Source organism: Camelus ferus, chromosome 20, assembly GCF_009834535.1.
Source record: "Camelus ferus isolate YT-003-E chromosome 20, BCGSAC_Cfer_1.0, whole genome shotgun sequence".
Lineage (NCBI taxonomy): Eukaryota > Metazoa > Chordata > Mammalia > Artiodactyla > Camelidae > Camelus > Camelus ferus.
This window is the reverse complement of record NC_045715.1, coordinates 38,755,696-38,782,190: the sequence shown is the minus strand read 5'-3', so window position 1 is coordinate 38,782,190 and position 26,495 is coordinate 38,755,696. Positions and strand designations below refer to the sequence as shown.

The 26,495-nt window shown below is 40.9% G+C and overlaps 1 long non-coding RNA gene across 1 annotated transcript; it reads right to left on the bottom strand.

Annotated features, from left to right (window-relative positions):
• Positions 1-954: 954 nt before the first annotated feature.
• On the bottom strand, positions 955-24,790 carry LOC116658337. The gene is made up of 3 exons (XR_004313684.1): positions 24,521-24,790; positions 14,581-14,685; positions 955-1,505 (listed from the first exon to the last, which is right to left on the bottom strand). It is a non-coding gene; the product is annotated as an uncharacterized LOC116658337 (long non-coding RNA).
• Positions 24,791-26,495: the final 1,705 nt, after the last annotated feature.

Here is a 26,495-nt window from a genome sequence, read left to right as displayed (position 1 = left end):
CAATTGCAGGGAAAGGAAAGCAACTTTCCCATAATGATATATATTTTCAAAGACGTGTTTGGATTTTTGAGGTCAACGAAACTATTTGGTGTGTGTATAAAGTCAGCCTGTGAAGTATATTATTATAAAGCTTAGAGAAAGTCCAATTTACAGCTCTGCCAAATGTTGAGATAAAGTGTTCTTACTTATTACAACCGGTTCTTTCAGCGTAAGTGGATGTAAATATATATGTGCATGTTTGGATAATACAAATATTTTCCAATTAGCTGAGGGTTTGAAATGCAATAAAAAGTTTGCATGGTTTTCTTTTTAGATTTTCTTTTAATTTTAATTCATTAGGCAGAGTAGCAGGATAGCAAATATTTAACTCACAAATCAATTCAGATGTGCAGAGGAAATGTAATTCCTCAATTTGTCTGTAATTAATCAGCTCTCCTCTCAAGCTGGTTAGCAAGAAAAAAACAACCCACATGTCCAATCTGTTGATTTGAGGTCTGATCCTATAGCTTAAATAGTACCTTTAAATATTATTCAGTTTCTCTGGGTAAAACTGCTTCTCAGCTTTGAATTTGCTTATAGGTCCTTGAGGGCGAAAGGAGCTTGGGACCTCTTGACTTTGGGGCTAATTGTGGTCTTCGGATCCACATGGAGTCTTTGCATCACATCTTACTCTGGTGCCTCTGGTATCAAGGACCATATGCCTTGTCTGACCGGGAATGTTTGGCCCTTCTGTCATTTCAAGCTGACTCTCTGGCAGATGTAAGTTGCCATTTATTTTCTCCAGGTCAGGGCCCAGGAGTGTTCCTGGGTAATTCAGCCTCCCCTCGGTTGGCACTGGTTGGGTAGACTCCTTTGAGGTGTCAACTGGATTTCCCAGGCAATATGCTGAGTCACAGAAAGACAAATACCGCATGAATCCACTGATATGAGGTTATCGAAAATAGTCAAACTCAGAGAAGCAGAGAACACGATAGTGGTTGCCAGGGGTGGGGGAGTGGGGAAGTTGTTATTCAATAGATAAGAAGTTTCAGTTGTGCAGGTTCAAAAGATCTGGTCTACAACATGGTGCCTGTAGTTAACAGTACCGCATTGTACACTTACAGTTTGTTAAAAGAGTAGATCTCATATCAAGTGTTCTTACCACAAAAAAAGAAGGAGGAGGAGGAAAGGAAGAGGAAAAGGAAGAAGGAGAAGGAGAAAGCAAAGAGACACTCGGAAACTTTTAAACTTCTGGAGGTGAGGACTGTATTTATTACCTTGATTGCAGCTTTGGTGTACACATATGTCCAAACTCATCAAATGGTATACATTAAATCATGCAGTTTTTGAATATCAATTCTATCTCAGTAAAAGTTTTTTAATTAAAATGAAGAAGTCAACTGGAACTCCCATTTAGCCTCAGCTTAGGTGGTCCGCTCCACAGCCCTCCTTGCCCCGACACATTTCTGAGCGACACTCTCAGCTATTTCAGTATCCAAGGATGCCGAAGTAACACCAGGAGAAAGCTGGGAAGTCGAAAATTGAGAAATTGAAATCTCCAGAGTCCAGACCGAAAAACCCAGAGGGGAGAAATAAAGGCACATGCCTGACCAATTCCCATATTTCTCTCACTTTCCCACAAATCCCCCGAAGTTTTGCTTTGAGGACAGTTCCCCTAGCCTCAGCCCACTGCCATCAAGCCACAAGACTTGTGTTAAAAACACAAGCTATCTTTGATGAACATGGTGAACGATGACAGAATTCTATACACAAAGATCTTTCATTTTTGGTTATTAGACATTTTATAACAAGTGCTAAATGCATTTTTTTAAAGTAGTTTCTCCCTGGATCTCAAGACTTACTTGAAAATCCCATTTTGCATATTAAAAGTTGAGCATCACCTCATTCTTTCTCTTTGCCTTATCTCTGTAACAAATACTACACTCGCCACATGAGCCACCTGGCCTTAGGGGAGGTCCGGCCTCAGAACAGTACAAGAAAAGAGGATGTTAATAAGAGGTTTTTTAAAACCCAGTTAATGGCATAAGACAAACTTAGATTGCATTTGAAAATCCTTGGGCTTATATCTCTGCTGTCTTATGTGATTACTATTAGCTTAAGAAATTGAAAACACATTTATTACCAGCCACTTGATGGAGAATGATGTAGCTAAAAGACAGATTAAAAGAAACGAAAGTTCTTTTCAGAGAAATTAAGTGTAAGCTTTGTCTTTTGGGACTTACCTACTATATGGAATAAAAATAATATAAACAGGGGTCTTCCAACCCTATCCAAAGAGCACAAGAGGGAAGGATGCTGAGAACCCACCTCCTTCCCCTTGGCCTCTGCTACAGACTGAGCGTTCGTGTGCCACCTCCAGACTCATTAGTTGAAATCCTACCCCCCCACTGCCCCGATTATGATGGAATTAGTAAACAGTACCTTTGGGGAGTGATTGGGTCATGAAGGTGAAGCCTTCATGAATAAGATTCATGCTCTTTTTTATTGAAATATAGTCAATTTACAATATTACATTAGTTTCAGTTCAGCATAGTGGTTCAATATTTTCATAGATTATTCCATTTAAAGTTATTATAAAATAATGGCTATATTTCCCTGTGCTGTACAATATATCCTTGTTGCTTGTTTATTATATGTATAGTAGTTTGCATTTCCTAATCCCAGATCTCTGTTTTACCCCTCCCCTCTTCCCTCTCCCTACTGGTAACCACTACTTTGTTCTATATATCTGTGAGTCTGTTTCTATTTTGTTGTATACTTTTATTTGTTTTTTTTTTTATTTTATGTGTAAGTAATAATATACAACATGCTTTTTTCTCTGTCTGATTTATTTCACTAAGCATAATACTCTCTAGGTCCATCCACACTGTTGTAAATGGCAGAATTTTATTCTTTTTATGGCTGAGCAATATTCTACCGCACATACATACACACACGGACATATATACATACTACATCTTCTTTATCCCTTCATCTAGTGTTCCCATTTCTCCACATCCTCACCAACATTTGTTATTTGTAGACTTTTTGATGATAGCCATTCTGACAGGCATGAAGTGATATCTCATTGTGATTTTGATTTGCATTTGTCTGACGATTAGTGATGCTGAGCATCTTTTCATGTTCCTGTTGGCATTCTTTGGAGAAATGTCTATTCAGATCTTCTGCCCATTTTTTAATTCGGTTGTTTGTTTTTTTGTTTTTGTTTTTGTTTGGTTTTGTTTTGTTTGTTTGTTTTTGATGTTGAGTTGTATGATCTGTTAATATAGCTTGGGTATATGATAAAGCCATTATCAGTTGTATCATTTGCAAATATTTTCTCTCATTCAGTAGGTCGTCTTTTCATTTTGTCTATGGTTTCCTTTGCTGTGCAAATCTTGTAAGTTTAATTAGGGTCTGTTTGCTTATTTTTACTTTGGTTTCTTTTTCCTTGGGAGACTGATCCAAAAAATATTGTTGTGATTTATGTCAATGAGTGTTCTACCTACGTTCTCTTCTAGGAATTTTTGGTTTCTGGTCTTACATTTAGTTCTTTAATCCATTTTGTGTTTATTTTTTAAATGGTGTGAGAAAACGTTCTAATTTCATTCTTTTAAAAGAAGCTGTCCAGTTTTCCCAGCACCACTTATTGAGGAAACTATCTTTATTCCACTCTATCTTCTTGCTTCCTTTGTCATAGATTAATTGACCATAAGGGCATGGGTTTATTTCTGGGCACTCTATTCTGTTCCAATAGTTGTGTCTGTTTTTTGTGTTGGTACCATGCTGTTTTGATTACTGTAGCTTTGTAGTGTAGTCTGAGGTCAAGGAGCATGCTAACCATCAGCTTTTTTCTTTTTTGTCAAGATTGCTTGGCAATTTGGCGTCTTTTGTGGTTCCATACAAATTTTAGGATTATTTGTTCCAGTTCTCTGAAAACTGTCATGAGTATTTTGGTAGGAATTGCATTAAATCTGTAGGTTGCTTTGGGTAATATGGGCACTTTAACAGTATTAATTCGGTGAATCCATAAACATGGTATGTCTTTCCAGCTGCTTCTGTCTTCTTCAATCTCCTTCATTAACGTTTTATAGTTTTTGGAGTACAGGTCTTTCACTGCCTGGGTTAACTTTATTCCTAGGTATTTTATTCTTTTTGATGAGATTTTAAATGGGAAGTTTTCTCTTTCTCATGGTTCATTATTAGTGTATAGAAAAGCAACAGATTTCCATATATTAATCTTGTATCCTGCAACTTTACTGAATACATTTATCAGCCTAATAGTTTTTTGATGGAGACTTTAGGCTTTTCTATACATAATATCATGTCATCTGCAAACAGTGACAGTTACTTCTTCCCTTCCAACCTGGATGCCTTTTGTTTCTTTTTCTTATCTGATTCCTCTTATAAGAGACTCTAGAAAGCTCACTCCCCACTTCTGCCCTCTGAAAACACAGTGAAAAGACAGTTGTCTCTGAACCAGGAAGTTCATCCTCACTGGACACTAAATCTCCCAGTGCCTTAATCTTGGACTTCCTAGCCTCCAGAACTCCAAAAAATACATTTCTCTAGTTTATAAGCCAGCCAGTCTATGGCATTCTGCTATAGAAGCTCCAAAGGACTCGACAGCCTCCTCAGGTTGAGTCTCTGATCAAAGCTTTGACTTTGGAAGTTCCTCTCCTCCACATCCAACCGGAGTGGACTGAGGCAGCACGCATCTGCTCTCTCTTAATTGCAGGCAACTTTCCTCCAGTTCTATGAAACATCAGGACCAAGATCACGAAAGCGATGAAATTCTCAATGTACATTTTTTATTCTTACTCAATGTACTCTTTTCTAGAGATTTGTCATTGTAGTGGTTTTTCAAACAAAAACCACAGTAGAGAAGAAATACAATTTAAATAATCTGCTATCCTAGCCATAAAATTGAATCATTCAATTCTACATACAAGTGATATCATATAGCATTTTTCTTTCTTTCTGGCTTACTTCACTTAGAATGATGATCTAAATCTTTAAAAAAAAGAACAAAATGAACTTACCTACAAAACAGAAACAGACTCACACATAGAGAACAAACTTATGGTTACTAGTAAAGGGGGTGGGAAGGGATAAATTGGGAATTTGAAAATTGCACCTCTTGGGGAGTGATGGAAATGTGAGTTGTCTTGATGGCGGTGGTGGTTTCACGGGTGTAGACATCTATCAAAATTCATCAGAGTGTACATCTGAGATATGTGTAGGTAACTGTACAGGAACCAGACCACAACAAAGGGTCTTTTTAGTTGAATTATTAGAAGCTTCTGGTTTTCCTGGAAGAGCCCCTTCACGTTAAACTCTTGAAGGTGCAGCAGAGGCTGCTGGAAGCCGTAATGTCCTGTTCTTCTCTTCTGGCCACCCAGGTAGCCTACATTTCAGTTCTCCTGCAGTTTGGCTGAGACCGTGAGACTCATTTCTGGCCAACGGAACAAGTGGGAGAAATACATGCTACTCCTATGTTTGAATCATAAATACATCCCTCACAAGACTGCTCCAGGGTCAACAAACTACCTGGGAGCTAAACCCAGCTCACCCTATGTTTTTGTAAATAAAGTTTTATTGAAACAAAGGTACAGTTACAGCCGCTTTTCTGTTACAATGCCAGATTTGAGTAATTGCAGCAAAACCATGCAGCTCACAAAACACATAATATTAACGATCTAACCCTTTACAGAAAAAGTTTGCCACCTCTGCCCTGGTCCCTCTCTCTTCCTGTTACTCTATAACCTTAGAGACCGCATTTGAACATGTTGGCCCCACGGCATGAAAGAAGTCTGGATTCTTGAATTATGGCACTTAACAAGGTTCCTTCTACCCCACTGGACTTCATGTGAGTGAAAAATGAGCTTTAATTGTGCAACGTCACAGAGATTTTAGGATTGTCTGTTACAACAGCTAGCATCACTCCCTGGAAGACCCAAAGGTCACTATGAATATGCCTGTGTGCTTCTGCTTAATCATTCTGACTCTTTAAGTGGCCTGCAAACTGAAACTATGTCACATTATGATGGAATCACTCTGAAAATATCTTCTTCATCTATGCCCATGACAGTAGACAAAAATCTCATAAATTTTAACTGCACTGGATCCAAATTAGCAGGCGACTCTAGAAAACATATAGTGCTCTCTGTGTTCTCGATCCCTGCAAAAGTCAAGAATTCTGCTGGCTTGGGATAGGACTGAGCGGGCAGGTGACTCTTGGATTCTCGAGTTCCCATGCATTGAACAGGACTGTGGAGGTGCATTACCCCAGCAGGAGCACTTCACAGCACATTTAGCAAAAGAGCTGTTGTCCCGGAAGGCCGTGTGGGAAAGATGCCGAGGGCGGCTAGCACCGTCTCCCGCACAAGACTCAGACGTGATCGATGAGGACAGGGCCTCTGAGCTGCTGTCCCTGGCTCTCCCCAGTCAAAACAACACCTGTTCCCCTGCAACGAGGCATAAATTTCCAAGCTTTTCAGTCCTATCGTCTGATATGCACTTTAAAACTGCAATTTGGATCCTAAGGGTAGAGGAGAGAGCACCTTAACCAAGACCCAGCGATTTCTTGACTCGGAGAACATGGAAAAGTAACCATGAAGTGACTCTGAGACCTTCATTACCTCATCTCTGTGCAGCAGCTGTAGCCAGAAAAAGCACCAGATCGCTTTCCACAGAGCAAAGTCACTCTTCTGACAGCGGGACACCACTGAGAGGTTAGCCTTGACAATGAGTTCTCAGTAGGACCAGTGTGTCTGGATGATGAGAATAAACTTCCTTCTGTAATCTGGTGCCAGCAAAGTCAGGAGGGTGACACAAAGCAGTCCGGAGGATGAGCACATTTCAGATCTTAAGTTTTTCTTATTGGGAGATTTTGGGAAAAAAAAAAAAAAAAGGAAAGATGGCAAAACAAATCTGAAATTGTGCATCCAAAAAAGAAAGCGATTCCAGATGCTCCACAGTCTACTGAAGACTATTAAATTATTTACAAACTCTCCCAGGCTTTGGTTTTCAGCTGGCATGGTACACGCTAGTACACATCATTATCTATGAATTGCAGCATAAATGCTAATCTAAGCATATCACTTTTTAACCAGAATTGTTCTTGGAAAAGGACCTATGAACATTAATTCTGTGGGAAAGTCTCCTTATAGAAAAATCTCTTTAAAATGTATTTCTTTTTCCAAAACATATATTGAGAAAAGTAATATTTCACCCAGGCAGGATTTTTGTGGTAGTGATCATCAGAAGGAATCATTTATTGTCTTTTAATCTTTAAAAAAACTGTATTGAGGTCTAACTGACTTATAGCACTATATTGGTATCAGGTGTACAACGTAACGATATATACATATCATTGTGGATATGATATACGTATATATGATATTTTAGGTATATAAATGGTGAAATGATCACAGTAAGTCTAGCTATTATCTTTTAATCTAACTAGGAGACTGGTCATAAAATCATGACAATGCAAAAAACAGAGAAATAGCCAGTGCTTTATGTTAAAGTATACTGTCATTGCCCACCTCTCCCCTGGTAAGCATCAGCCCCCTCTGTTACATGTGGAGAGAAGAGGTGGGTTTTCTGTAAGCCCTTCCCATATTGCCAGCTCCCCAGCCTCTGTCACCATCAGGGGCTGCCCCTGACTCTTAGAGCCCCAGAGGGAACCTGCCCTGTGCTCCGCCAGACCCTTGAGACTGAGGTCATTCCTGTGTCATAACTCTGAGAGCTGGTGCAAGTCACATGTCTGAACAATGACCACACACAGGCATACAGGAGTACCCAGTTTTACTCGAGTCTTGGAGATGTTAAAGAGGATTATGCACTGGAGAAAACTGAAACTATCTGAGAGTACAAAGGAAAAACATCCAGAGAAATAAGCCTTCCCGGGACTCCTTGCTCAGACACATCCTGCTCACAACTGCCCTCTCCTGTCCCGAGCTCAGCACTTTCCTCCCTCCTTCTTTCCATGCCACTCCCAACCCCACGCGTGGCTGGGGACCCACTTCACGGCAGATCTCACTGTATGCCCTCAGGCACTGTTTTCAAACCAGAATCATTTCTTTCTCCCAAGCAGTGCATATCACCAAATCAGATTAGTTCCATTTAGAATTAAGTCTTGGGGGAGGGGGGGGGTTCAGCCATGGAGTGAGTAGTGGCATTTGGCATCCTGCCTTGATACGCCACAGAGTCCTCCAGGACAGAGCAGACACTTCGAGGCTGGTGCCCTTCCAAATTTCTCCACTTGGTAACATTCACATTTTTTTTATTTTCCTAACCATTGAAAACACTTGCTCACCTACACACACACACACAAATACATGTAATCACAAAAATCACAAATATACATAGACTTTTTCATAAGATAAGCATTAATTTTAAAAATTTGCCTCCTGAATGTCAGATTGTGTCTGCTCAGATCTGCTAAGAATATAAAGAGGCCATGGCTTAGCTAGCCTTCTTTTAATAGCTGTTGTAACAGAATTTAAATAAAGAATAACAAGGAATTCCCCGGTTTGGAAAACAATTTATCTGTAAGTAGAAAGCAAATGAATGGGTTTAAGAAATGATTAGTGCCAGAGTGATGTCTAAAGCATTTCCATTTGTAGGGACGAGAGGTAAGGAAAGGCTTCCAGCCACCCCTAATTTAAACATTTGAAGGCTTCAGTTACATCCCAGACACTGAGAGCGGCCCCCCACCACCCCGGCTCTACAAGCAGGCTCCTTACCCAAAGAAGCCACCATATCAGTGTCTCCTTGTAACCATACAGGGGACCACAGCCCCCAGCAGTATGATACAGCGCAGTGGAGCAGCACACCCTCAGCTGGGACACCGAGAGTACAGCTCTGGTGGTCAGAAACCACGATTCAGCGCATCACTGGACAACTGAGATGGAGATCATTAACACTAGCGTCAGAGAGATATGAGTTCTAGTCCTGACTCTTCAGTTTATTACCTGTGTGACCTTGGGGAAATGATTCAAGCTTCTTGATCCTATCTCTCTCTCTCTCTCTCTCTCTCTCTCTCTCTCTCTCTCTCTCTCTCTCTCTCTCTCTTTTATTTTTTTTTCATTTTTTTATTTTTTTGCAAAATGAGAATAATACCTTGTATGATTGTTTGAGGCTGAAATAAGTTAAGTTAAGAACTTGTCACAGTGTCCAGCACATGGTAAACATTTAATAAATGGTATTCAAGAGCAGATGGGATAATGAAATCATTCAGCACACAGGGCTGGGAGCCTGAGCTTGGATTCCAGCTAGGTGTGGTTAGGCTCAGCTAGGTCGGACTAAGTTCTGGCCGGTAGCGCATGCGCAGAAGTGATGCGAGCACATTTGGACCATGTATTTAAAGGGAAGCCCTCCTCATTCCCTTTTCCTTTCTGCTGGACGAAATACAGACATAGTAGTGAGCTATTTGGGGCCACCCCCTAGAGACAGTGAACCAGCACGTCCTCCATCCTCCTGCTCCAACTTGCATCACTTATCCTCTAGACCTGATCCACAGCCTGCATTTCTCTCTCTAGTTGGTTCCTTCTGTCCCCAGATGTCAGGTCCTTCTCTTTATTTCATTCCATCATTTTGCATCATTAAAGAAGATTACACGGAAGGTTCACCTTCTGTGTCTCTGCATGTCTGAAAATGTAGTTTCTCTTCATGTCGAGTGATAGTTTGGCTAGGTATAGAAGTCTTGGTTGAAATTCCTTTTCTGTTAGATTTTTAACATTATACTCCACTGATTTCCAGTATCTACTGTTTCCCATAAGAAGTCTGATATATTTATTTCATTTAGCATTCAATAGCCCTCTTCCATTTGAAGACTCATGTCATTCTTTAGCTGTAAGAAACTAGATGCTTTCACTCCTACTATAACTTTCTCTGTTGAGTCTTTCTGTTCTCTCTTTCCAGAAGGCCTATTATCATATGCTGAAATTTCTGAAATTATTCTCTACATCTCTCAACTTTAGCTCATGTTTTCCCTTTATTGTCTTCTTATTTTATACTATGATATTTCCTGAACTTTTTCTTTCAATTCTTGTATCAAAATTTTATATTGATCAGCATAACTGTATTTACCTTTATTTTCTGTAAGGATTCTTTTTCATCACATGCTGTTCTCATTTATGGGTGCAATCCTTTCTTAAATGCAAATTGTGCAAAACTTTATCTGGATTACCTTATCACTTCCTGCAATCACTCTGGAACAAGGAACAGTTATTACTGATATACACTTAAAAAAAATAAGCTTAGCAAAATTACATTTATGTCTTAAGATTGTAAAAGAAGTAAACCTAAGTGACAGAATTACAATCACCCCTCAAGTAGTCTGACTTCAAAATTAACAATTTTAATGACTACATCACAATACCTTCATTTTCTTCAGATAGATTTTAGTACACTGAATAACGAGTTCCCAAAGATTTCCACATCCTAATCCCAGAACCTTTGAATATGTTACCTTACATGCCAAAAGGGACTTTGTAGATGTGATTAAGTTGGGGATCTTGAGATGGGGAGATTATCCTGGACTATTCAGGTGAGTCCAATGTAATCATAATCCTTAAAAGTTGGAAGAGGGAGGGAGAAGAGTCTGGGAAGAAGCAGAGGTCAAAGTGATGTGAATGTTGGCTTTGAAAGAGGAAGGGGCCATAAGCAAAGGAGCGCAGGCAGCCTCGAGGAGCTGGAAAAGGCAATGACATGTATTCTCCTTTAGAGCCCCCAGAAAGAATGCAGCCCTGTGAACCTATTTGAATTCCTGACCTCCAAAATTACAAGACAATACATTAGTGTTGCATTAAGACACTAACTTTGTTGTAATTTGTTACAGCAACATAGGAAACTAATACATAGATTTTGCATATTTTGGCTAGATTTATTCCTGGATGTTCTAAGCTTTTTGCCTGTTTTAAAGGATATCCTTTCATTAATTACATTTCCAAATACCATTTCTAAATGGAAACATCTCCATTTAGTATAGCAATTTTTGTATGTTAATTGATTGAAAAGCCACCTTCCTTAATTCTTTTAGAAACTCTAATAATTTGGGGATTAAATTTGTGATAGAAAATCACATCTGAAATTACTCATAATTTTTCCTTTATTTTTCTCATTTTTTTGCTTCTTTGTATCTTTGATCTATTTGATTATTTCTTGTTCTATTCTTTGACTAGGATCACCTGTACAATATTAACTGATAATTTCTCACTTTAATGGCAGTCCTCATGATATTTCACATTTAAGTATATTTGATGGATTTGACTTGCTAATACATTATTAAAGCTATTTGTGTTTATGTTTAGAAATAAAACAGGTCTGTAATTTTCCCTTTTTGTTGTATACTCACTCCAGTTTTCTTATTATTCATATACAAGCCTTGTAGAAATTCTCCAAGATCTATATGTTGAAAACTTTCACCTTTTTTTTTTTTTTTTTTTTTTTTTTTTTTTTTTTTGCTGTATCTACAAACTCTGTCATGATTTCCTTGACTGGCTCCATCATAAATCCCATGAAGTCATGCACAGCATCTGAACAGTTTTCTCCAGGAGGAATTTATTGTTTCAGGCTTGATGGCTTTCACAGCTTTTTCTGTAACAACAATGGCATCTTCATCCACACTTTCATGATGTTCTCTCTACTGGGGTTCTCATCCACAGCATTGACAATCCTTTCTATACAGTGTCATGTGAGATAAGCCTAAAAGGTCCTTACGGCCTCCTGACCTAGTGGCTGAATTGGAGACATTGTGTCTGGGGACAAGCAGACCACTTTAACTCAGGGGGTTCTTGGTGGCCAGGGGCTTTGTCTCAATGTCAAAAGAACTTTAAATGCAGTCCATTACTGGTAAGGTGCTTCCTCACTTCAGGGACAAAGCATCAATGGAACCGACCCAGAAAAAAGGTCCTCACTGTCCACCCAAAAGACTGGCAGCTGGTTCTTCTCATCTCCCTTCAAGGCTGAAGTGTTAGTAGCTTTACAGATAAGAGCAGTCCTGATCATAAACCTGACCGCTTTTGCACAAAACAGTAGAGTTAGCCTCTCACTTCCTGCCTTAAGTCCTGGTACTCACTTCTCTTCCTTACTAATAAATGTCCTTTTTGTGGCATTTTTTTTTCCAGAATAGGGCACTTTGATCTGCATTTTAAAAAACCTGTTCAGACAGATATCTCTTCTCCTCAGTGATTCTCTTAACACTGTCTGGGAACTCGCCTGCTGCCTCATGGTCAGCAGAAGCTGCTTCTCCTGTTATCTTGACATTTTTTTTAAGCCAAACCTCTTTCTAAAACCATCAAACCATCCTTTGATGGCATTAAAATCTCCAGCTTTAGATCCTTCACATTCCTTTTGCTTTAAAGGGTTCTATAATGATTTCAGTTTTTTCTTGAATCTTATTAGAGTCTTTAGGTATACCTTTCTTAAAGCAATCCTGTACTCATGCAAAAGCTGCAGTTTTGGTATGAGGTTAAAAAGCTATTTAGCAAAAAGTGCCAAGTTCTCATGCTTGCTGGTGTAGCTGCAGCAACGGCTTCATAAATCTCCTTTTCTTTTTTGTTTATTACCATAGTCCTTACACTGGATTCATTTATCTTGAAATGGCAGCAACCACAGCTGCAGACCTCAACCTACCGTATGTTATCAAGCAATTCAAGTTTTTCTTGTAATGTCATGACTTGGCTTCTTGGCCCATCTAGCGTCACTAGTGATACATCGTGGGTCCAATGGTGTTATTCAGGGTTGATGGTGTGACACCAAACACGATGAAAAGAATGCAAGAACCACAAGAGATCATTTTTTACCGTGATGCACAATTTAGCGGAGAGACAAACTGCTCACGGGAAGATGATGAGCATCACACGGCAGTTTAAGCAGCAGCAGCAACAGGAGGTGGCTACAAAGTTACTACAGTAAGACGGTGTGTGCTCCGGCTAATTCATTCTGGTACAATTTTCCCCCCAGTTTTATTGAGATATTATTGACATACAGCATTGCTCAAGTTTAAGATGCACAGCACAATGATCCGACCCACATATATTGTGAAATGATTACTCATTCTGGTACGTTTTAATACTGACTCTTTGCATTTATTTACATTTCTCTCAACTATGAGTGGTGTCATGGACATTCATAAGTGTTGACATGTGTAAATGTTGATAAATTTTAACTTTCTACAATAGATTAGTGTATATTTACAGTAGGCCAAATGGACTAGTATCTACATATATTTTATGTATTCACAACATACCTTTTTCTTAATTTTTTCAATATTTGTAGGCTGCAGGGTTCATCTGCAAATTTTTCAACTTGTTGCAAAGCTCCAAAAAAATTTCCAGTGTATTTACTGAAAAAAATATGTGTATAAGTGGACCTGTGCAGTTCCAACCTGTGTTGTTCAAGGTCCAACTGTAATATAAATGAACTACCTTCTTACATTTAGTAGAAATTGCTCTTAGTTTCTTCTGAGGCAGGTACTTTTTAAATGGATTAAATTTTTACTACCTTATCAATATCTCTATCAAGAAATATTTCTAACAAGAATTATCGGTTCTTATAATGTCCATTAGGTAGCATATTTTTGTAGAAAATATTCCATTTCATATAGATTTTCGTATTTCTTGGCATAGCATTGTACATAATGGTGGTTGATTAGCTCCAGGAAAAGAAACCAACATTTGATTTCAATATGATTCAAAATTTATCAGTTTAGAGATGGTTGGATGTCAGGAGCAGATTTAGATGGGTGGGGATCTTGGGCGGGAGAAAGTGGGATAGCTCAAGATTTCATCATGCTACTCAGAACATTTCAAGTTCAGAGACTGGGTCTTACTCATCTCTGTAGTTGAAGGCCTTGCATGATGCATAATATACAGAGGTGATGCAGTAAGTGTCTGCTGTTGAATACTGTTAACTCTTTTTTTTAACACCTTTCTTGTGGCCTGATCCCTGTACAGTGAACTACACATATCTCAGATGTACAACTGGATGAATTTTGATAGATGTCTACACCCATGAAACCACCACCATGGTCAAGATAGCTCACATTTCCATCACTCCCCAAGAGGAGCAAATCTCAAACTCCCAATTTGTCCCTTCCTACCTGCTTTCCGCCTGGTATAACCATAAATTTGTTCTCTATGTCTGTGAGTCTGTTTCTGTTTTGTAGATAAGTTCATTTGTATCTTTTTTTTTTTTTTTTTAGATTCCACATATAAGTGATATCCTACGGTATTTTTCTTTCTCTTCCTGACTGAATTCACTTAGAATGACAGTCTCCCAGTCCATCCATGTTGCTGCATGTGGCATTATTTTATTCTTTTTTAAGGCTGAGTAATTGAATACTGTTAACTCTTATGTAGGTGTAATGGGCTGGGGAAAGGGGTATCACTCAAAGTTACCATGAAAACAAAGCAGCCGTCTCCTCTGAAATGTCTGGGGATAGATTACTTCTGGTTTCATTAGGCACCGTCCGCCGCAGTGGGGCTCCACATTGACGCTCACTAGGGCTGCTAGGCAGGGAGGGGGAGCCAGAGGAGGGGAGTGAGTCCTGGAACCAGGCAACCCCAGGGGAGGTGGGGTGGAACATACCTGGGGAGGGCCTGGGTCTACCTACACCCGACAGTACCAGCTCCGGGGAGTGGGTGTAGCTCAGCAGTAGAGGGCGTGCTCAGAGTCCACGGTCCCAGCACCTCCCTTAAGGGAAAAACAAACAAACATCAGCACCTGAAACCACATGACTCCTCTCTTCCCAATCCCCACCATCTCCAACAAAAGTCAGCCGCTGCCTAATTTCTGAACTTCCCCGGGGAGGTAAGACTTTCCTTAATTCCACCGCACCTCAGTTCCTCCAAAAGCGTGTCAGAGCTGCCTGTGTAGAAGATGAGGAGCTGTCCTTCATCTTCTGAGCACCCCCCTTATTTTAAAAATTAAACATTAAAAACCTGTCTCAGTATCAAGAAGGTGATCCAAGACAAGATCAGTAACAGGCATTGATGAGGGGGAGAGCCGGGCTTGCCACTGGCTCCTTTCTGAGTTGTAACTCATCACGTGATGGGAGGTCAGCCTCAGCACGCGGTCGGCTGTGACCTGAGAGGGACTGCAATGGCCTCAGTACAGAAAGGATCACACAAGGGCCTTCCCATGCCATGCTAAATCCACACACACACATTCTCTCATAGCTCCCCGTCTTAGCCTGCTCAGGCTGACATGCAAAGTTCCACAGCCTGGGCAGCTTGAACAACAGGAATGCATTTCTGTGGCTCTGGAGGCTGGAAGGCCACAATCTAGGTACTGCGGTCTCACTGTGGACTCACATGACTTCTTTGTGTGCTGAATGGGAGAGAGACAGAGAGACAGAGAGAGCACGAGCTTCTGGTGTCTCTTCTTACCAGGGCGCTAATCCCAGCATGAAGTGTCCACCCCACCGACCTCCTCGAAGCCTGATTACTCCCAAAGGCACCGTCTCCAAATGCCTTTCCACTGAGGGCTAGACTTTCGCATATGAATTCTGAACACAAACATTCAGCCCATGACAGCCCCCAATTCACAATACATAGCACCCAATGCCTTGCATGCCTCGAGCTCTGCGAACCATGCATTCTTGCCTGGAAAGCACCGTCAGTAGCGGTAACACATCCTCTATGGTTGTACAGAAAAAGACAGCCCATTATCCATAGCTCTTTGTATGCCATAGGCTGTCTTCCTTCCAACCACTACTGCTTGTCAGACTTGTCACACGGACACACACAGGGCTGTTTCCTTCCAAACAACACCCCTCCTGGTTTCTAGTCCCCACCTCGTCCATCTACAGCTGTTCACAACTACCAGTGCGTCGGTGCAAAGGATGCCTCAGTGGCTATTTCCATTCTGAAGAAAAGAAGCCAAGTATTTGCACACACTCTTCGTGGAGATGTATAAAAAGTCCACCTGAGGTGGGGCGCCTCCTTATCCTATTAGACAAATTGCGTGGTACTCTTCGCCATTAAAACGGAAGATGTCAAAGCACCCTTACACGAAAGAAAATTGATGTTTACAGAAATTCTACAGGGAACGTATTTTGATGGCAGCTTTAAATTCCCTGACGTAAGAAAAGTAAATTTTTTTTGTTTGGTTTATTTTCAGAAACAGGAAAAAGAAATTTTTTTTCTTAACTCCTGTAACCAATTTAGAAGAGACAAGATGGAAAGGAAGTTGGTGAAAACAGGGGAGAACAGAAGTGCAGCCCCTTTGAACTAAGCAGAGGAACAAATCCTACAGGACCGCGACATAGAAAGAAAACTCCATCGTTGACAACAGAGACTGAGGATGCTGGTCTCCTTTGAAAGTCTGGAGAAGCAGCGCGGAATAGCAACACTGGCCATCGCGATGACTGCAATTTGTGCATTACAAATGGTGTGTTTTTAATAAGTTCTTACACTGGTCTATCTCTTTGTTCCAAAGATCCGAAGCCTCCCCAGGTCATTTTTCTTCTTTCTGATCAGAGCCTCCTTTTTCTAGCAAAACCGCAATGCCAATATTAATGGTATAAAATGGATCCGAGTGAAAAACCAACTGTGTAACGTTGCTGTAATACCTCCATCCCTGTGAAGCGAACGGCAGTGACCGAGGAGGGAAGGTTGGGTGTCATGCCCTGAAGGATGCTCATCTGAGCTGGAACATGACGACTGTGGGAGTGGCAACACCCCGAGGGAGATGGAAGGAAGGACAGCTGTGTGTTCCACTGGTACGGATGCTGGGCAATTCAGGGTCCCGACAGAACCACCGGCCTCGCAAGATAGTCATGTCCCCTTGACAGCAAACCGTCCCTGCTGCACGAGGAAATTCACCATCTTTATCTCCAGAAGCTTAGCAACTAGAAGTCACGGTTGAAAAAAAGCAAAGCATGTAAAATGAGAGATCCTTTCTTACCCTTTCAGACATTGAAGATATGAGATTAGGAGGCTGATCCCTGAGTTTCTTCATAAATAATTCCCTCTATTTCACTTAAGGGAATATTCAGAAAAACTTTAATTCAGAAAAACAGTGCCGATTCAAGTTCCGAGTTAGTACACTTTAGCTCCAAGTCTTCTGAAACTCAGCGAATGCATGTGTTCACTTACTCCACAATTATTTCCTGACAGGCACTGCGCATATAACGTGATGCTAAGTAACAGAAATTCAGAGATGGATGAGATACGGTACAGTTCCACAATGGCCTCAAAGCACACAGCTGCTGTCCTGTTCACAAGTCTTAGCACCGCCTCACAGAGGTATCTGCCACCGCCAGGTCAAATTGTCCCCCCAAACACGTATTTTTCCATGTAATAAATCCATTTCATAGTGGTAGGGGAACGGTCATGTGAACTATTGGCTTAAGGTCAGTGTGGTGTCCCAGTTGTGTGAAAAATAAATAATTAGGGGACTCAGGGGACTGTAAGCTTCTCTACAGCAGTCGAGGGGGTATGTCTTTGAAGAACCAGACTTCTGTGTCCTCGTCTTTAAAGCTGACATAACACCACGTACCCAAATATCTCGGGAGATGGTTGCATGGTACCTCTCATCTTTCCTATGCTACATGATCACCCTACAATATTCCAATTATAGACACTTACATAACTTATCTCCTTCTCTCATAAGCCTCAATAATCATGGCTTTCATTATTATGTCGTAGCTTGGCTGTCCCAGTTCAAGAAAGTTTCCAAAAGGGAAGATTAAGGTTTCAGCCTTGTGCCTGTCCACATTAGCTGTCCTGGCCCACTTATATTTTAATTCTGCATCTGAATTCCAATATTACATGTCTTTTGTGCATTAGATTTCAATTTCCAGATGGCAGGAATTTGATTAATTAAAATACAGCTACAGTGCCTGTACCTAGAAGGCTTAACCTATATTAAATAATAATCATTTCAATATCAGGACAGACTAAGGGAAAGTCCAAACTATTAACATTGTACCTCAGGATAAATTCTCTCTGTAAAAACATTGCACTCACCCGTCTCCCGTGTATATCTTCAGAGTGGTCCTTACTCGTCTCCAAAATTAGAATGTTTAGAGAATTCGTTTTGGGAGACCTCCACTGCTGGTCAAGATGAGGTAATTTCCTGCCTGACAATAACAAGACAGTAACAACAACAAACCCCAAACAAGTCAATGAAGCAAAGTTGCAAGACGCTGGACAGGAGGAATAAAGGGCCGTGGCCCCCGAGAGACAGGAAGTAAATGAAGTAAGCCTGAGCCCTGCCCCAGCTTACTCCTTGAAGGAGCACCCAGGCCTCTGTACAGAGACGGGGAGCCCAGGCTGAGCCTGGCCAGTGCTCTGAGTTGAGGAGACAAGGCTAAGGGTCCAGGGAGACCAAAGAGGCTGCTGGGACCAGAAATCCGATGGGAGGGAGCCACCCGGAAACCTGCAGAGGGTTCCCTTGAGGACTCAACTGAGTGTTGATCAGCACCTGTGTGTGAGCTGGGGAAAGAACCACCTGGAACAATTGTTGGGAAGAGTGCCAGTCGTTCACACAGGCCTGGGAATAGGGCCTGTTCCCAACAGCCAGACCCCGAAACCTCATAGTCCACGGGCATGAGGTAGACTATTTAGGAAGGTCTTTCCTCAGTGGTGAGGAATAATTAGTTCTAGACTGGAAATTAGTCCACCTAACAAACCATCAAAATGAGACCCAGAAGGATCAAACTAATTCTACATAAATTAACTGCATCCCAGAACAAAGCTCTAGAAGATTTAGAGGAACACAAAAATATCCAACACTCAACAAGATAAAATTCACAATGGCTGGCGTCCAATCTGAGATTATCAGCCAGACAAAGAAGCAGGAACATACAATCCATAATAAGAAGAATCCACTGACTCAGAATTGACACAGACGTTAGAACGATTAGACCAGGACACTGGAACACTTATTATCGCTGTATTCCACACGTTCCAAAACTTACACAGAGACGTGGAAGATATAAAATAAGATCTACGTCAGACTTCCAATGACGAAACCCATAATGCTGGAGTTGAAAAATACACTGAATGGCATTACAAGCAGATTTACGCTGCAGAAGAAAACATCAGTGAACTTCAAGTCATGACAACAGAAAATTTATGAAATGTAATACAGAGAGAAAAAATCATTTTAAAAAATGAAAAGCGAATCAGTGACCCTGGGACAATTTCAGGTGTCCTAACAAATGTGTGACTGGAGTCCCCGAAGAATGAGGGGAAAACAGAAAATACATTTGAAGAAATAATGGCTGAAATTTTCCCAAATTTGATGGAAATATAGATCCACAGATTTGAGATCTCAACAAGCCCTAAGCACAAGAAACATTAAAAAAAAAAAACTACAGTAAGTTACATCATAATCAAATCATTCAAAATCATGAGAAAGAGGGAATCTTAAAAGCAACTAAAAGAAAAATACACCCTATTTATAGGGGTACAAAAATAATGATAATAGGAGATTTCTCATCTAAGAAAGACACAAGAAAATAAAAGTACAAACTAGAAACTGGGAGAAATTATTTGCAAAGCCTATATCTGATAAAGGGCTTGTAGCCACAATATTTTTTTTTAAACTCTCAAAACTGGCTAATAAGAAAACAATCCAATTTTAAAAGGCAAAATCATTTTGGGGGAACATACACTTCATCAAAGAAGATATATGGATGGCAAAAAAGACACGCAAAGATGCTCTGTGTCATTAGTCACAGGGGAATGTAAATTAAGATTACAACTGGGTAGCACCACCCACCTATTAGAACACCAAAAATTAAAAAGACTGACCATAACAAGCGTTGGCAAACATGTGGAGGAACTGGAACTCACTACTACCACACTGCTAGTGGTCACGTAAAATTTGAAGTTTGTCACTTTATTAGAAAGTTAAATACACCCACATCACATGGCTCAGCCATTTTTCTCCCAGGCATTCGCTCAAGAGAAAAGAAAGTATACACCCACACAAATACTTGTGCACAAATGTTCGTAACAGCTTTATCTGTAATTGCCAACAACTGGAAACGACCCAAGTTTCCATCAACAGGCGAGTGGGTAAACAAACTATGGTACATCCATTCCCTGGAACATTCCTCAGCAATAAAAAAGAAATGAAACGCTGATAAATTCAACGACATGGATGATTGTCAAAATAATTACCCTGAGTGAAAGATGATAAAAGATCACATACTATGTGATTTCACTTATATAAACTTAAGAAAATGCCAGCTTATATACAGTGACAGAAAGAATGGTGGTGGTCTGTGGACTGGTATTAGGTGGGAGAGGAGGGGGGATTTCAAAGGGGCATAAGGAAAATTTTGGAGGGAATAGAAATGTTCATTATTCAGATTATGTCGCTACTTCCACTGGTGTATATGTTTGTCAAAAGTTACCAAAATGTATACTACAAATACATGCTGTTTATCATACGTCCATCATATCGCAAAAAAAAAAATGTGATTTTTAATGTAAAAACAAGGATAAATAAAAGAAAATGAGGTTTTAAAAATAGGTTGTCTTTTTTAGAGTAGGTTTAGGGTCATAGCAATATTGAACCGAGGTGCACACACCCCACTCCCCACACATGTACAGCCTCCTCATTTACATCCACAGCCCCCACCAGAGTGGTGCACTTGTTGCAGTCGATGAACCCACACTGACACATCATCTTCACTCAAACTCCAGAGCTGACATTATGCGTCACTCTTGGTGTCGTATCCATCATTACGGTATCATACAGAATAATTTTGCTGCCCTAAGAATCTTCTGTTCCCCATCTAGAAAATGAAATTTTTATTTAACTTCTCTTAATACTTTCATTTTTACGTGTATCTTATGTGATAATGATTATAAAATTACATTTGTATCTTTTTGACGAACTCAACTACCTTTTGGAAAATGAGTAAATGGTCAAAGAACATATAACTTGGACCACTGGGAAAATTCACCTTTAAGTGATATTTGTTCAAGTACATTATAGGTAAAACTTTCTACACAAGCGTTCAGGAGTTCATGCTTCTTTTAAGAATTGTGTCATTGCCTGGCTGATCTCCTGCGTGTGTTAGGCTTTTTGACTGAGTGTTGAAATGATTCTTGATGTGAAAAGATTTCATACTGAGACTCCCTGGTGAACACAGTAATGAAGGTTGTTGAGTTGATATGGTTTTTTGTTCCAACTTTGCCAGTACACTGACCCCAAAGTATTAAATCTCAGCATGAAGTTGTGTCTACATTATATTTATACAACACAGTCACACATAACACTTCAGGGATTTTATATCGTAGTGCCAAGGTCATCTTCTCTTAGTTTTGCAAAATCACTTGGGCCCTAAAATTATGGCCGCTGCTTATCAAAACAGTATTTTTAAAGATTTTTCTTATCAAGGTCATGTTTGACATGAATATCAGGGCAAAATTTCCCTGTGCCATTACAAAGTTCCTTTATCACCTTATTTTTTAGTGACTAGTTGAATGTCTACACATGATGTGTCATAAGTTCAAGGAATTTTTCCAATATAACATTCACTGATTAGAGAATTTCAGAAAAAAAAAAAACTTTAGAAAAAAATGTTCCTCTGATTTTTTCCATTGTATTTTCGTCAATATATTGCCAAACTACTTTAAATATTGGATTTTATCACACCACTGATAAGTGTTCAACGATGATTCTTCATAATCCACCACCTACAGTGGAAAAAAAGGAAATTTTTGTATAAGTACAAACCACATTAAAATTCAGAGAATCCTAGGCTAACACTCAAAAATAGGAAATCACATTTATAATGCATTTGATTTCTTGTTTCAAATAAGACAACACATGTTTTCAGGAGCCCTAAAAATTGTTTTGATGTCTTGTCTCAGTGTCCTTGGAATGACACTATTTTTCAAAGGTTTGGTACAGGTCACAGAAGGTAAATAAATTCATGTCTTTTATTCTTTTTAGGGGAGGGTGGGGAGGGGGAGGCTATTCAAATGTTGGTAAAATTAGACTTACCATCACAAGAAGGCCCAGTGTTGAAGACTGTTTCAGTGACATTAGTTTATTCCTACTATGAGGACCCTGTAGTTTATACACTGAGATTTCATTCAGCAAGCCAAAGAATGAACTCTAACAGGAAAGTCCTATCTCACCTTCCAGTGAAGCCACGATGGGCCAAATGCATGTACACACTTCTAAGGGGAAGTCCAAAGAGTCCTTGGCCCACAATTAACTGAGAAACAGCACAATGGACTGATACCGCTCTTATGCAGGCCCAACTGTGTATCAAATCTTTGGCATTTTCAACTGTGATCATAAGATGTCCTGGTGATGTTGGACTCCTAACGGTACAAACAGAGGCCCCACATATGGCCTGAAAGTATAACAGTCAGTAGCACAAAGTAAAAGGGAAATTAGTTAAACTTCATTGTGTGGAAATCTAGAAGTCAAAAGTAACTACAAAAATTTACCTCTGAACGTGCTCAGTAGGCTAAATAACCAACAGTGGTGTGTGGGGGACACTTTGTAGCACACAGACACCTAGGATGGTCAGGAGAGAAGAGGTTTTCTCTGGATGCTGGAAACAGCCACACCCTCGGGGGGTTAAAGGCTGGAGCAGAAAATGTTTGGGAAATAGACGCCATAATAGAGAAACACAAATTATAACTGAAATGACATACCATAGGTTTTATCAACTTCTTAGAGCCTGGGGTTGTTAGTACGTTGCTGATACAAGTAGAAATCTCTGCGCTTTCTCAGGGAAAGCAATTCGGCAACGTGTGTCAGAACTGTAAGCGCCCGCGCCCTCTCACACAGCCATCCCGCGTCCGGTAACTTTGCCTACAAACGCGCTCACGCATGCGCAAAATGACCCGTGCACTTAAGAAGTATACCTAGTGAGCGCCAACTGCATACCAGCTACCATTCTAGGTGCTGGGGACAGAGCAGCAAACAGTAGGGTCTCACGGAGCTCCTACTGGTCAGGGGAATAGGCTGTAAATGAATCCGTGCATAACGGGTCAAGTGGCGGCATGAAGACAGAGTAAGAGGGGTGGGAAGGAAGGAGGCGGTTTACAGAAGGCAGCTGAGGGGGTGACGTTTCAACAGGGATCTGGCGGGATGAAGAAAATGCTAAGCAAGGAGCTATGGGACGAGGGCTCTAAATACACAGAATCGTTCCCAAAAGTTAAAGGCAACCTAAAGACATCAACAGGAGTCTGATTAAATAAACCGTAGGTGGGGGCTGGGTAGACAGGTAGCGAGTATATAAAAAAATGCGTGCGTTATACAATATATGTCTAAACATAAAGACGAAAACGATCTGGCGGCCACAGAGGCGTGCTGGGCGTCTGGGGTGCCGACATTTCTAACAGACTCTCTCTTTGTACCTTGCGAATGATGTACCACACGCATGCGCGCTCACACACAAAACACCACGTGATGCGGTTCATGTTAAATAAATGTGCAGATTTGACCGAGGTAAAAATATCTATCTTGCTTAAACTCTGTCTGGGAGTTCTGAACATCCCAAATGATAAGAGTCTGAAGCCTACAATGCCTGGAGAAGTTTCTGTACAAATACACACCATGTGTGCTACGCTATTTCTGGACTTTCTGGTAAAGACAGGGCCCACAGCAAGAAAAAAAATTGTACCTTTGGAAAAGAGCCATTCGAGCAATACATCATTATCATCTGTGTCACTCTGCAGGACTGAATGTCACAGATCCAGTCTCATGCCGAGTTTTTAGGAATTCACACACACACACACACAAAGATTTTATATTTTTCCCTTCTAGATTTTAATGGAAATGGTCCTAAAGCAAAAGCCTGTAATTCAAAACAAATTCAAACCAAAAACTAGCACAAGTCCGAAGAAACACACAAACACTGAACTCGGGGTCCACATGAAAACGCACAGGAAACACCTTCGATTTCCCCGTCTTTGCCTTGATTTCCCGGAGCAATGTGACCTTGTGGAGAAGTCACAGGTTCGCTGTGGGCAGAGACGACAGGACAGAAGACAGCGTTCGTTGGAGGACAGGTTTCCAGTGTTTAACTGACCCGCTCCCTGACGGGGGCACACATCCCGGGAGCGGTGGCCAGTCCCCAGCTGGTCTCAGCAACACTGTACATGAGGTGGGGATGGCCCTGTGGGAGGGGCCGCCCCGGGAGCGCCGGTGCCCGTGAACCTGGGCTGCCCTCCCGGCGCCCTTCACTGGGCTCGGGCTGCACCCTCCCCCACTGCTGGCAACTCCCGCTGTTATCCCACTGAGCAGCCTTGGTAAGCAGAATTCCTGGGGTTCTATTCATCTTATTTACTTATTTTCAAGGCTGAGGTTTAAAAAGTATAAACGTTACAGAGGACGTTGAAGCTAGGGAGGTGGTGGCCGGGGCAGGGATCACTCTCCCCACGTGTGCTTCTGCGGGCGGGGTACCACTGTCCCTGAGCTGTTCCTTGGTAGCGCTCAACGGTGCTCTGAACTTTGGACTCAGGAGACAAGCATTTGCAGACACGCTGAGAGCTTCCCACGTCTACTTTTAGGTCCTTGTTAATGTGCGCGTTCATCTCACCTGATGTTTTCGTTGGATAAAGCATCCCCACTGCATCTTCGAATGAAGATGATGACACCTACACTGTAGCTCCCTTCCAGGTGGTCCCCTCCCTGCTCATCCTCCAGAACATTCTTGTCGTCCTTCAGTCACATCCAGCCCTGCTGAAATCAACCACAGAAATCTCAGAGATACCTTAAAATCACATCCTTTCTATCTGTGATTCAGAGCTCAAAGTATAGTTACAGGATGGTATTTTCCATGACCCGGTAGCCATCGAGTCCCACCGCGGGAGTGGTATGAGGTCAGGGAAACCAATGAGTCATGAATAGCATGTCTGGCTGTCAACGTGTACATGTCATAAACACTCATTCATAAAAGCATTAAGTGAATCTGCTGTAATAGTTTTATTTGATTGCATTACTATGTACATAGATAGCAATACAGGATTTCTCTGTGAAGAGAGGAGGGGGAAGGCGAAGCTGAAAACTGACAGTAATGGGGAGGAGGTTGCCTAGAAGCAAACAGCTAAAGATTTAAAAGGCTCTTCTAAAAGCATCCCTCTGGCATTCTGACAGTTTCAAGGATGAAATCAACATCCTGTTGAACATTTTCACCCTCACATTTTCTTCCCACCTCTACAGCCCAGCCAGCAGATCTACACACAAGGGAGCAAAGACAGCGGGCCCCGGGTCTAGCTCACTGCTCCTAGAAATGACAGCAGGAACAACAGACCTGGCTGGATGGAGAAAGCACTGCTGCTTGCACGGAGCCCCATGAGCAGTTCCAGGACTTGGAAGCCGGTGCTGTACTGGGCTTTTTAGTTTCCTGCACAGATGTAGGTGCACACAGTGAATAACAATAATCCCCATGCTGTAAAAAAAAAAGCCATAGCTTTTTTGAGACTGCAATCTGTTTCCAAGGCAATTGAAATTTGAAACCTTAGAACTGAAGAACAGTGTAGTAGAATCTTATTGATGGAGATTTCATCTTGTGTGCAACCTTGGAGGTCCTTAAAAGTGATGTAAGATGCTATCAATAAAAGATCAGAATAAGCTTGTTGGATACAATTGGAATATAGTTGTGGTAAGATCTAAGTATGCTCTCTGTTTCTAACAAAGAATTTATCGTGGTGATCCAGGAGAGGATAATTAAGAAAAAAGGATGTGGAACTCTTTTAATGACAGATAACTCTGGCTACTGGTGAGCTAGCCAGGTATGTGGCTGCTGTGAATCAAAAACGCCAGACGAAACAGACACAGCTGCTCTCACTAAAAATCAAGTGCTTGCACCATTTACAATAGCCAACCTAAATGTCCATCAGCAGAGGACTGGATAAAGAAGCCGTGGTGTATAGATATACAATGGAATACTACTCAGCCAGAAAAAAGAATAAAGTAATGTCATTGGCAGCAACATGGATGGAACTGGAGATCATCATTCTAAATGAAGTCAGCCAGAAAAAGAAAGAAAAATACTATATGATATCATTCATATGTGGAATCTAAAAAAAAAAAAAAAAGGACACCAATGAACTTATCTACAAAACAGAAACAGACTCCCAGACACAGTAAACAAACATGGGTATGGAGAGGAAAGGGGGTAGGGAACGATAAATTGAGAGTTCGAGATTTGCAAATATTAACTAGTATTGCATAAAAAACAGATAAAAAACAAAGTTCTTCTGTAGAGCATGGGGAACTGTATTCAATACCTTGTAGTAACCTATAATGAGAAAGAATCTGAAAAGGAATCTATGTGTGCATGTACATGACTGAAACATGATGCTGTACACCAGAAATTGACACATGGTAACTGACTATACTTCAATTAAATAAACAAATATAAATAAACACGTGCTTGCAAAGAATGCAATGGAAACTAATTGTGCTGGGTCCAAACGTGGCACGGCAAATTCAACAGCCAGCCTTCACCAAGCAAAGGTAACACGAGGCTGTGGGCAGAGAGGGAGGCATAGGGCCTGTGTTTGAACCCA